The sequence below is a fragment of the Malaya genurostris genome, chromosome 2, assembly GCF_030247185.1.
Source record: "Malaya genurostris strain Urasoe2022 chromosome 2, Malgen_1.1, whole genome shotgun sequence".
NCBI classification, from domain to species: domain Eukaryota; kingdom Metazoa; phylum Arthropoda; class Insecta; order Diptera; family Culicidae; genus Malaya; species Malaya genurostris.
In genome coordinates, this window is record NC_080571.1 from 293,931,680 (window position 1) to 293,943,612 (window position 11,933).

The window sequence follows — 11,933 nt, forward strand, 5'->3', positions numbered from 1 at the left end:
ATATTTTAAAACATGATAAATTGTTCAGATTTGGAATTATTGTCGGTTTTGTTGTGGATATTTCAATTACAAGATAAATCTAAACAAGACTGCCAGAAGAAGACATACGCTCGAAATTACATTCAAAATTTCATTGTTGTGGATTGCAACTTGGATTTTACAGTAACAATAAAGTTAGAATTTTTTGCTATCCGAAGAATTCTTTGCACTGAAATGATTGTGTTTGTCAAAGACATTGCGCAGCTTTCACATTTTACGAAAAAATCATAAGCGACATCTCTGGTGAGTCCGCATCAAATCTCATACATACCAGTAGGTGAGAGAAATATCAAATTCAAACGCGCTAACATGGCAGCACAATTGAGAGGATATATTCAATGGGATGCCGTGCGATGGCGTAGCTGAATTGAAGACTGATCTTTCTATTTTAGCTATTTCTTATCATGATATCACATATTTGCGGTCCTTTGAGTGAAATTTGTCCATCTGTGCGGTCCTTTGAATGAAATTTCATAATGTACGCGGCGAATAAAATCATCTGAAAATTATCAACATAACCTTTTCTCACAAGCTGAAATCAGCAAATTTTCATTGTTTGAAACAGAATTTTATACTATGTTCACACCTGCAGAAAATAACATGTTTTAACGATAGTAATATAAAGTTGAAACCGCACTGTTCACACTAAGATTATGTTATACTCATGACATATTACTTGGTATTGAGTTTGTTTATAAACAAACTGCAAAAATGCCTACGTCGCAGGTAGGAAAGAAAAAGTATTTTGACAACATCCGAAAATTAAGAAATAAGCCAGGTACTTCTCCTAGCTATGAATGATATTATCGTTTCACGCTTATTGCCAACGTTTCGAATATTTTTGAGCAGCAAATGACCGAAAAAGTCATCTTTTAATTTAAAAACAAAAGTGGTTGTACCAGTCTGCGTTGCCAGCTCGTTTTTTCAAAAATCTGTATTCGGCGCAAAAATCTATCTGTGCCATATCGGTATGAGAGTCTCTTCTACATAAGTAGTAGAAAATGTCACCAAGAGGTGAGCAAAACAAAATGGTCCCACGACAACCTTTTCTCATGTCTATTCAAGCTAAAAACCAAAATCGGTACCTATCTGTATAATTCGTGAGTTATAGGTATTTTGGGGTAACATATCTGTATTGCGGTATAGACGGCAAAAATCTGTATAAATACCGAGAAATCGGTATACCTGGCAACGTTGGTACCAGTTTTTAGCTTTGTTTTATTATGATTACATGGCTATTTTGATGGAAAACTGCTGTTGTTGAACAGCTTGCCTTTTGACATAGTCGAAAAGTGAAGGAAAATGCTAGCAGGGTTGTGCTTACTGACAATTATATCATGTTATTTCGGGAAAACATGTTTTAATGTGACGAACGAATGATGATGTTAAAAATTTATAAAAGATTTTATTAGTGAAGATTGATTTTCACTTGTATTTCGACAGATAAATTTGCAATCATCATCCTGACACTCGTACGCCTCTAGTTGTGAAACACAACGATAGATCGCCAATAGCAGTGTTTTTGAATGCACGGGAACTACACGAAATAATAATGAGAACATTCTCCCATGACTCGAATCATTTTCATACGTTGTGTAGTTTCTGTGGATCGTATTAGGATAAATCGACACTGACATCTTTGTGTCAAAGCAAATCCATTGTGCGTTAGTTTTCTTTGTACGTATGGGAGGTCACTACCATAGGGTACAATAGTTTAGTGAATACCCGTTGGAGGGTGTTTTTAAAAGGAATTCAGGTAGCTTATTATCTGCGGCAGCGCTGTAGAAATCATAGTGTTCAGGCATACAATTTACACTTTTAATATCGTTTATAATCCGTATGAATAAAAGTTTACTTTGCTTAGCTTGCAACCTAGCAAACTGGAATTTCGAACATAGATTTTGCTACGTCATTCTTCTGCCAGTTTCTCTTTGTTTCAATTTCGTATTTCATTTCTGAATTGAGTTTTTGGCTAAATTTGTGCTTTCAGGAGGTTGAGTACCTGAATTCTACAGGTGAGCGTATTCAGCTATTTGAAAAATGTTTCAAAAAAGAATAAACAGATTTTTGTTTTGTTTCCACATTTTTCGACAACGAAGATGAATCTGAAGTGATTCAGTATTTCGTTAGAATAATCACTGACAAGAATTTAGGCTGATTTTTAACATAAATTATAAACGCTTACGTTGAATAGTTGAAAACACTCCTCAAACTAACAGTATCACTAATAATACATTTGAAATTGATCATTAGTTACTTTCAGAAAAAAACGAATAGAAGAATGCGAGTTTTGTCGGTTACGTCACTTATACCAGTATATCTCCGGAACCCGATATGTCAAAAGTTCAAATGATATTTGAACTTTATTCAGAACCCAATAGTAGCTTTCAGACAAGACTAATTTTGTTTAAGTCGGTTCAGCTATATCCGAGAAAACTGTGCGGAGAGAAACTTCCTTTAAAAGTGCACACACAGACATTTTCCGATCTCGTCAAGCACAGTCGAATTGTATATAACGCTGGGTCTCCGGAGCTCCAAGCAAAGTTAGTTTCTCCACCTATTTAGTTAATTTTCCATAGAAAAAGGCAAAACATTGATTTTTTTAATTGTATTGTTCTTGGAGTAGAATTATAGAATAATTTATGGATGAATGATGCAATTGCATCTCTTCGACGTTTTCCACGTTGGAGCATCGTAGTGCTAGTTTCATCTATTTCTGTCAATAAATAATCTTCGTTTTTGAGCAGTTTTGTAATGTTATGCAGGGTGAAGCATGCAATAATTATAGTTGGCACTCGGTTTGTCATAACACGGATTTTTGATTGAAGAATGGGAAATCTTTGTTTTACTTGTTCAAAAACTCTTTCTATTACAACTCTTTCTCTCGTGTGCTGAATGTTGTAGGATTTTTGTTCAGCATTTGAAGGATTCTTGTATGGAATCATTAACCACGGTGTTAATGGGTAAGCTTCATCACCAAGAAGTATAGATCCTGTTTGGTTTTCAAGAAGAATGCTTTGAATCTCTGAGTTTCGCCAAACTCTGGCGTCATGCACAGAACCAACCAAACGACCATCTACACTAGTAAACATTTCCAATGCATTGCATGTAGCTAGAACATTGAATATAGTGTTACCTTTCCGATTATCGTATTCGTCTTTGTATTTACTTGGTCGTTTTATAGCAATGTAAGTGCAATCTGTTGCACCGATAACCGACGGAAAATTATAATTTTTGCGCCAAAGTGACTTTTCTTTTTCAAAATCTTCGTATTTTCGTGGAAATTGAGCTCTTGAAGTAATTTTGTCAGCAACAAACCAAATCGTTTTACATACAGTTGTTTGGTGTAGTCCCAAATCTTCTCCTACTCCGTCCTATTAAAAAGTACCCGTGTAGCATAAAAATGAAACTTCCCAATTATAAAAAATCGTACCTGGAAACCCGGGTCTCTAACATACCGCAAAAAAAACATTTCATTTTTTCAACACCTCCTCGAGTTTCTTCGTGTCCATTAAGGAAAGTGTTAGCTAAATAATCAACGTTTTCTCGCGAGAAACGATACAGACTCCTGAAGTTTTCATCGATGCCTTCTCTACGGCTTAAGTATTTTTTAATATTACGGAAACTATTTCTAGAATAATCTTCAAATAATATTGAATATTTTGGATACTTTAGTTAATAAAACTGCAGAAATAATTACCGAAAAATGTGGTTCAGAAAAATTTTAATAAACTGTTTCAACTAAACGTTTTCTTTGAAACAAGCATCTGATCAACATGAATTCAGAGTTATATTTTTGACTGATATAACATTTGTAGAACACATGAGCAAGCTACTGAGCATGCTCCAGAAATCAAAGCATTTACTTATCACTTGTTGAGCATTTGCTCACAAATTTCAACTTTATTCATACGGAATCAGATGTTCGAAAAGCAAACTCTCAAATCGGGAAAACAACTGTCAAAGCAAAGTCTTTATCAGCCCGGTGGCAAAGATAGGGCGCTCCAGCAAGTGCTAGCGTGGCCAACATCTGGGGCATTTGGTGGGCAATCAGAGCGCTCAAAGTACGGTAAACAAACATTCGAGCATTTCAATTCGAGTAAAATCTTAATTTCCTTATCGTAGTGATGATATTCTGATCGATAATTTGCGGGGAAGTGTTTTAAAGGGTACTGAATAAACAAGTAGTTTGTAATATCCAGATTTTAGTTAGCCATTCTTCTTCATTGTTTTGGTTTTTGCAGAATGATGCTGGCCACAGTTTCATGACGTCATAGCAGGGGGCTGGTCTTTATTCATACAAACCTGAGCAAATGCTTAAAACGACTGCTCGACTGCTCGAATTAAGCAAAGCTTGAGCAAATGCTAGTTTTTATTCATACGGCTTAATGTAGATGGTATCGCCAAGTCGAATTATCAAAAGGGTGTGATCTTTGACAAAAATGATGATTATAGAATCCAGAATCATATTGGTTGCGAAGGAAAAATGTTTCACAAAGAGGGTTGTAGTGAAGAAGATTGTAACATATAGGAAGTATACGAAAATTTCATATTCATAGTAAATATTAAAACATCGACACATGACTAAATATTCAAGATCTACAAGAAGGACGATTCCCATTTAAAATATCGTGATTTATAATTAACTCATCAGTAAACGTATTTTTCGAAAGGTGTAAACAAACGCCAAGTATTAATGATTAACACATTTCAAGATCCGGAAGACAACTAGAATCAGCTACATTCCCTGGTAGTGATTATGCCTAATATCCGCCCAGGATTTCAGACCATACATAAAACCAGATAACTCGCTAGGGTGGAAGATTCGCAACACGACCACAACGAAACGCAACAAAAACATAAACATAATTCTCGGAACATCCTTTTTATGAGCCGAGCCAAATTTATTGCAAATAAGTTCAGATAACGAGTCATCAGTGTGTCACAACTCACATAGTTCTAACGACGGTTTGAACGTAGAAAATCGAGGTTAGTTTTGCTTCTCGTCAAGGTGAACTGTTGCCAACAGTGCCAACATAGCTACATGACATTTAGCTCCCTAAATGTGGTGCCCAGTAAATGGAGAGGGCTGCTTTTGACGGGTATCTTTCCCGAATGGGAAATTTTGGACGGTAATTGGGTAGTTTTTCTTCTCTTGGTCAGATGTTCTGTGTTGATTTACATCGTAGTCTCGCGGGTTACATCGTAGGGAACGGGTCAGCAGAATCTGCGATTTGAGTTGAATTAGTAGGTTTTGAGCGTTTGGGATACATAAGAGAATTATTGATCAGACGCATATCAAACTTGTTAATTTGCATGAAACTACTAAATTGTTGTAATATTGCGTATAACGATCGTTTCTATGAATGAAAGAAAAAAAAAATCAAAACAACTACAAAACAAGTATAAAGTAATAAATTAATAGGCACTTTACATTTTTTGTATGCTAACTGAAAATCAAAGCCTGGCTTTGTTTATTTTCTTTTTCGATTGCAGAAATTTCTTGAAAGTTTCCAAAATTATTGTCCTTTCTGTTTGAACAGACTTCGCAGCCGATTCATTGCGTACAGAACCATTACATGATGAGTGCTACGATGTTACGATGACGAATTTGTTAAATAACACCAATTCAACTGTCACCAATATAATGAAAAAGCATCGAAGAACGTTTGCAGACAACCAACCGAAAGCCGCTAAAACATCGAATTCGCCCCGGGCGCAACGTTTTTAGGGGGTGGCAAACCAACCCTTGGTACTTTTTTTCTTCTCGTCCATCTTTCGGGAGATGGAGCTCAGCATTTTTTTGCTCACAAAACCAACGATGGGAGCGGCAAATCTTATTTTGCCCCGGGCGCCAAATTTTCTCGGCAAGCCACTGTCGAACGGGAATATTAAGAGGAGAGGTGTCAGAGATTTTCAAACACATAATGCTGTCGAGATTTACAAAAAAATATCACGTGGCGTGAAGAGTGATATTGAAATCGCAACCGTAATCATTATCTAGGAAATTTATGTGCAAGTGTAGTTAAAAAAACGTCCGTCGTATTTTTTTTATACAAACCAATGATTCCGTTCTGTTTTGTCCGAAATTGGCATCTTGCCATTACGGCACACCCAGAATGTGCCTAAGGACATGAACCCTCTCAACACTCTCAAACATTAGAAAAATCGTAAAACAGAACTCTAAGAAGACGCTAACGACAGTTGTCACAGTTAATAAACTGGTGTTTTGCGGTGAGAAAAGAGACCAAGGAAGTTCGAAGGTTTTTCTTCATTTCGCATGAATTGTTTGTAGAAAAAACTTGATTTTTGTTTTCAATAAAAAGTTTGATTGATTTACATACATTTTTGTTGGACCGTTAAGCCCTCTAGTACTTGATCAATCATTGTGAACGGATAAAGAAAATTGAGCAGTAAAAAAACAACGCATTTTGCGATTACATCACTTATACCGTTATATACCGGAACCAGAAGTGACAGCCATTTGATCTTCGAACTTGATCAATGGTGTAATAGCCTGAGCTTGCTGAAATCGGTTCAGTCATCTCCGAGAAAATTGAGCGGTAGAAAATCTTTGAAAAGTACACGCACCTACACACACATACAGTCACACATACACACAGACATTTTGCGATCTTGTCGAGCTGAGTCGAATGGTATATAACACTATGGGTCTAAGGCCAAGGCCCCATTCGAAAGACGGGTTTTCCAGTAATTCTAATACCTAATACATTATTTTATTAATCTCTATGATTGAAACTTTCCTCTAAGAAAATTATTGGCTTTTATTTGTTCGACATATTTACTTGAAGCAGGACAAGCTTGCTGCAACTGACAATCACTAAACTGTATTCAAAGTTCGATAGAAAAATTGCTATAATCTGTAAAAGTGCAAAACAACAGAAAAGATGATCTACCCTAATCGTCGTATCAAGTTTCGATGGTCATATTTTTGAAAATGATATTAGAAATTTTCAGTTATTAGAGCTCATATTTAGATCGAATTATGAATCAGCTGAATTGGAAATATATGGATTCGGAGGTTGCGAGAAGCTTAGAATGAAAATAAATCTTCAAGTTCTGTAATTTAGTGAGATCCTTTTAAGTTGTTTTTTCCCCAATTTTTTTTCTCTGTTGTGAAACCTAAAATTTCTCTACTTACTAATTTTTTTATACAAAGTTTTCAATTGCCCGAATCACCAAATATAAGTCGGATGAAACGATAGGCAACAACTTGGATTTTCGTTTTCTGTCGACTTCGAGAATCGGTCGAAAGAAACTGTTCTGAATCAAAATCGTGTGATTTTTACAGACTAATACGGCAATTGTTCCTTTTTCATCATCGTTAAAGTTTAACTTATTTGCTCAGAAATTCATAAGGGAGGAAATGTGGGTTCTGCGTCATGTCAGAAGTTAGAAGTTTATTCGTCATTATCAAGAGTCATGTCGAAAGTTGGACATGAGAAGCAAAAATTTTTTCTGCTCTAAGTTTAGATAAACACTACACATTTCGAAAAATTTACATCTTTATATAGATGCACATAAAAAGAGCGTCACGATTCACTAACATTCACAACTCAAAGCATGTAAAGATAAGACATATCAGTAACTTCTCAGTTTATTTAGCTGAAGCTTACATCGATACAGACGAAAAATTTAGTTTTACATGTTAGTAGACGTAATATTGTGTCATTACCGAAGGTTAGTAGATGTAATACACAGAAAAAAATTATGAATTCTACAGGTGACAGAATTCTACAAACGATACAATTAACAACTACCTCATTTTTCAAATGACGCAATATTACATTCACACAGAAATTTACACGTTCCGAGTGAAATTTGTACTCGGCTACCAAGTGCCACTGTATGGATTTATATGCATCAATTATTCAATGAACAGGTATGAGCTCTGTGGTTCAGTCGAGTAACCGATGTGCTTGTGATCTAGTGTTTCTTGGTTCAAGTCGCGCTGCTGCTAACGATCTTTTGGTTTTTATTTCTTTTGAATTTAAGCCATGTAATTTTCAAAACACATAATATTACATGTTCTTGGATGAAAATTTGTGTGCAATACGACGCTCCATTTATGTGCATCTTATAAGATGTAAAATCACAAGATTTTTTCGAACTGTGTAAGGAGTGTATCGAAAATAAGCTATCCACAAATTTTTCTTTCAAATTATGATAAAAAACGATATTTTATTCAAACTAAAAATTGATCCTTTATTGTACGAGGTTAAACTTGAGCATGATGAAATCCGGATGAAATTTAAGTTATTCCTTCACGAATTTTCGAACTTCTGATCGAACGCTCTTCATCCAGTTCCGGACAATTATTGCATCGCATTTTTTGGACTCTTGAGGAAAATTTTTTTTTTGAACTTCTGCATGTTCCCAGCTGCCTTACCAGTCTTCCAGTGTTGGTGATTGCCGAAAATTTGACAGAAGCTGCTATATTGCTGTCAATATTGTATACAACATTTTCAATCCGATAGAAGATGCTACAAGAACTCGAGTCTCTCAATGCATGAACCGTGAGAGAATTTTGCTACATTTCTTCGCTCCACTTCATACTCTGAGTGTTTCACGCCCTTAAAAAAAATTTACAGTCTGATAATAATCGTTGCTGTGTGGAATTTCCCAAGATAGAATCGCAAGTTGACAATAATCGCAGAAAATCGAATCGATGATTCAACTTGATGATTCTCATACTAGGTTGCAATATTTCAAAACCCTTGTGTGGAGCATTCACATACATTTTCATAGACACAACTTATACGAAGGTTATATGCACATAGTTAGAATAAGCGGCAATAGTAAAATGATTCTATCGTAATTATCAACTGCCTGTATAGAATCGGATCGCGAAACGAGAATAAGTGACCGTTTGTTACTTCAGAGAGGATCCCCACAGCAGCGTGCTAACCTTTGATTCTCAGAAATATCATCGAGAGAAATTAGCTCTCGCGCTGGTGTCTATTCTATATTGAATGAGCGATGCCGGGTTTTTGTTGTTGCGATGATATCCGTCTCTCTTTGATGGCACTGATTCAATCGTGTGAAGAGTTGCTGATGAGCGTTCTTTGATACGATATAAGCCATCCTTGCAGTCTTCTGTAACGATTGCCCAGTAACGTTCGATGGGTCGAAGCTGAGGGCAATTTGGTGGATTGATATTTTTCTCAACGAAATTTATACCCTTTTCCGCAAGCCAATTGAGAGTGGTTTTGGCATAGTGAGCCGACGCTAAATCCGGCCAAAACAGTGGAGGTGTACTATGCTTCTTATATAAAGGCAGAAATCTCTCCTGGAGACACTCAGATCGATAGATTTCTGCATTTATAGTTCCGGTAGTGTAAAAAATGGTTGACTTCAAACCACAGGAACATATTGCTTGCCATACCAGTACTATTCGAAAGAATTTCTCCTCTTGAATCGACCTGTCCGCATCGCTCACATCCTCCCCAACGATGACAGTAAAGTATTGTGGACCTGCACGGAACCACCCGCGATCCCATTTCAACCAGAATATTAGTTGATTTTCTGAATTCGATTGGTTAAAATTTGGTACAACTAATCGATTGTTGTTTTAACTAAACTGTCATTTTTGTTTTTCGATTAGCAGAAACGATGGTTGAAACAACTAATTTAACTGTTTGAAAAAAATGCTGTCAATTAGTGAGGACACATACCTTTCAATTTCAACAAATATTTTAGTTGAAATAACTGGTGTTGTTATTGAAAAAAAATTCTGTTAGTTGAAAAATAAATAGGTTTTATTTGTTTTAGATATTTTTATTAAATTTACCTGAAATGAGTATTGAAAGATGATGCCTTCAAACGGTTGAACTAAAGTTATGCACTTATAATTTTAGTCAATTTATATGAGCTTGGGTGCATCAACCGCTGGGAATTGGAATTTTGCGACGGCAATTCAAACGCGCCATTGAATCGCAGCAACTTTTATAAATTAAATTCATGTCAAAAAGCATTTTATTGCTATTGCATGAACATCATCATCGGTATCAAACAGCTGGAAGTAAAACAGCCTGCTGGAATTAAATCAATGATCGAATTTGAAGCATAACATTTTTGCGCATACCTGAAAGATTACGAGTTGATCATTCATTAACATTTTCTAATTTGTCACCAAATCATTTTCATCTTAAAAAAGGTTAACTTTATCACAACACCGCTGTTAGATAAACACTTGTTATCATAAAATTCTCAAATCGAATGAACACAATTTCACCAAACGCTTTAACCATCGATGTTGTTTTCATTGACATTTTGAAGCGACGCGAACAGATTTCAACTAAAAAAGTTATTGATTTTGCATTGCGATTATTGTTTTTTTTTTCAACTGTCCCCGCATTTGACAGCATTCAAACAACATATTTTTCAACTACTTGAATATATGCAAATCAAAAATCATATTGATTGAATCAAAAAGAAATTAGTTAAATCAACTGTCGCAAAAATCAAAAACTGCGATATCGCAATTTTATGATCGAAGGGTTCTCCGTGTGGAAGGGTTTTTGAGTCCTCTTTTACATAAGTCTCATTGTCCATCAAAATGCATGCATCCGGACACTGCAAAAGACGCGAATACAATTTCCGGGCCCTTGTTTGTTAGCTGATAGTTTCTTACAATCCGTTAGTTTTCGCAACAAATTCCACATCAACCGAAAAAAATAGCTAACCGTCGATAATTAAGATTTACAAATCATCTCATTTGCAAATTCCTTTTTGCAAACGTTGAATAATCTAAACCGATTTAAAAGTAAAGTAAATCTCCACATACGACGAAAAAGAGACAACTTCCGACATCCCATATTGCGTTTAAAGTTTAAGTTCGCAAGTGAAGTGAACTGCAACTTGAATCATGTACTTACAGTACGTTATGTCGCTTCCGATCTCATTAAACATCGTGTCTACTGTTTAATTTTGATATTTACTTCTCGATTGTTAAAATGGCATCGAAGCAAGAGCAAAATTTTGCTCGTCCACCGCTAAAATCTAAGCTGTTCGCGTGTGACGTAGTCTACATTGATAAATGTGGCAAAACTACCCGGTGAACGATCGCAACTAGGTTGAAGCTGAAATAAATAAACGATATAAAAAACTGTTAATAATGCAAGAAAAGTATGTGGGCACATAACCAATTTCACTATCCTTCACCTTTCGCCTTCGAGCCGTCAGTGCAAAACAATTCAGATTGAGAGTTTCGCAAATTGCGTTAACTTCACGTCTGCTTAGCAATTCAATTTGGACTGTTCAGCATTGACTAGTCGAAGACGAAACGTAAAAAATAGTGAAACCAAGTCGGTCGGTTGCGCAAGCAGCTATAGAAGTTTGATTACAGGGTATAAGATGATGATCAAAAGGAATGGTTGAAGTGGTTCTAGAAACACTGCATCGATAGTAAAGTAATCAAAGACGTCATGCGTTTGTTTTTAGAGTACCATAATTAGGATATGTTACATTACATGTAAAAAATGTTCGATTGAAACACGCAGTTCTCTTCGCGCCACCGACTACACCTTTCCCATCAAACATACACACATACAGGGATAACTCACGCCAATACCCGCGGTGTCACGGTTCAAAAATCAAACTTTCAGCAGTTAATTTCATTTACCCCCCCCCCCCCCCCCTACCACTTCCGTCACTGTCCGAACATAATTTTCACCATTTGCCCTCGTCAAAAGGACACTATCAAGCGTCTATCGGGAATTTATTAAGATTTACCGCTGTAATTTAAATTGATACCCATGAATTATGGCGACTCGGCTCCGGTTGCCCTCGGTTCCCGTAGCTCCCGTGGTCGTCCGGCATTCCGGTAACTGGGCTGGGGCTTCCTTCAGTTTTGAGCAGCGACAGAAGAGTTA

At 36.2% G+C, this 11,933-nt stretch overlaps 1 pseudogene; it reads right to left on the reverse strand.

Moving 5' to 3' along the window:
• Positions 1-2,011: 2,011 nt before the first annotated feature.
• Positions 2,012-10,971, reverse strand: LOC131429276 (putative nuclease HARBI1; annotated as a pseudogene).
• Between the last annotated feature and the right edge of the window lie 962 nt (positions 10,972-11,933).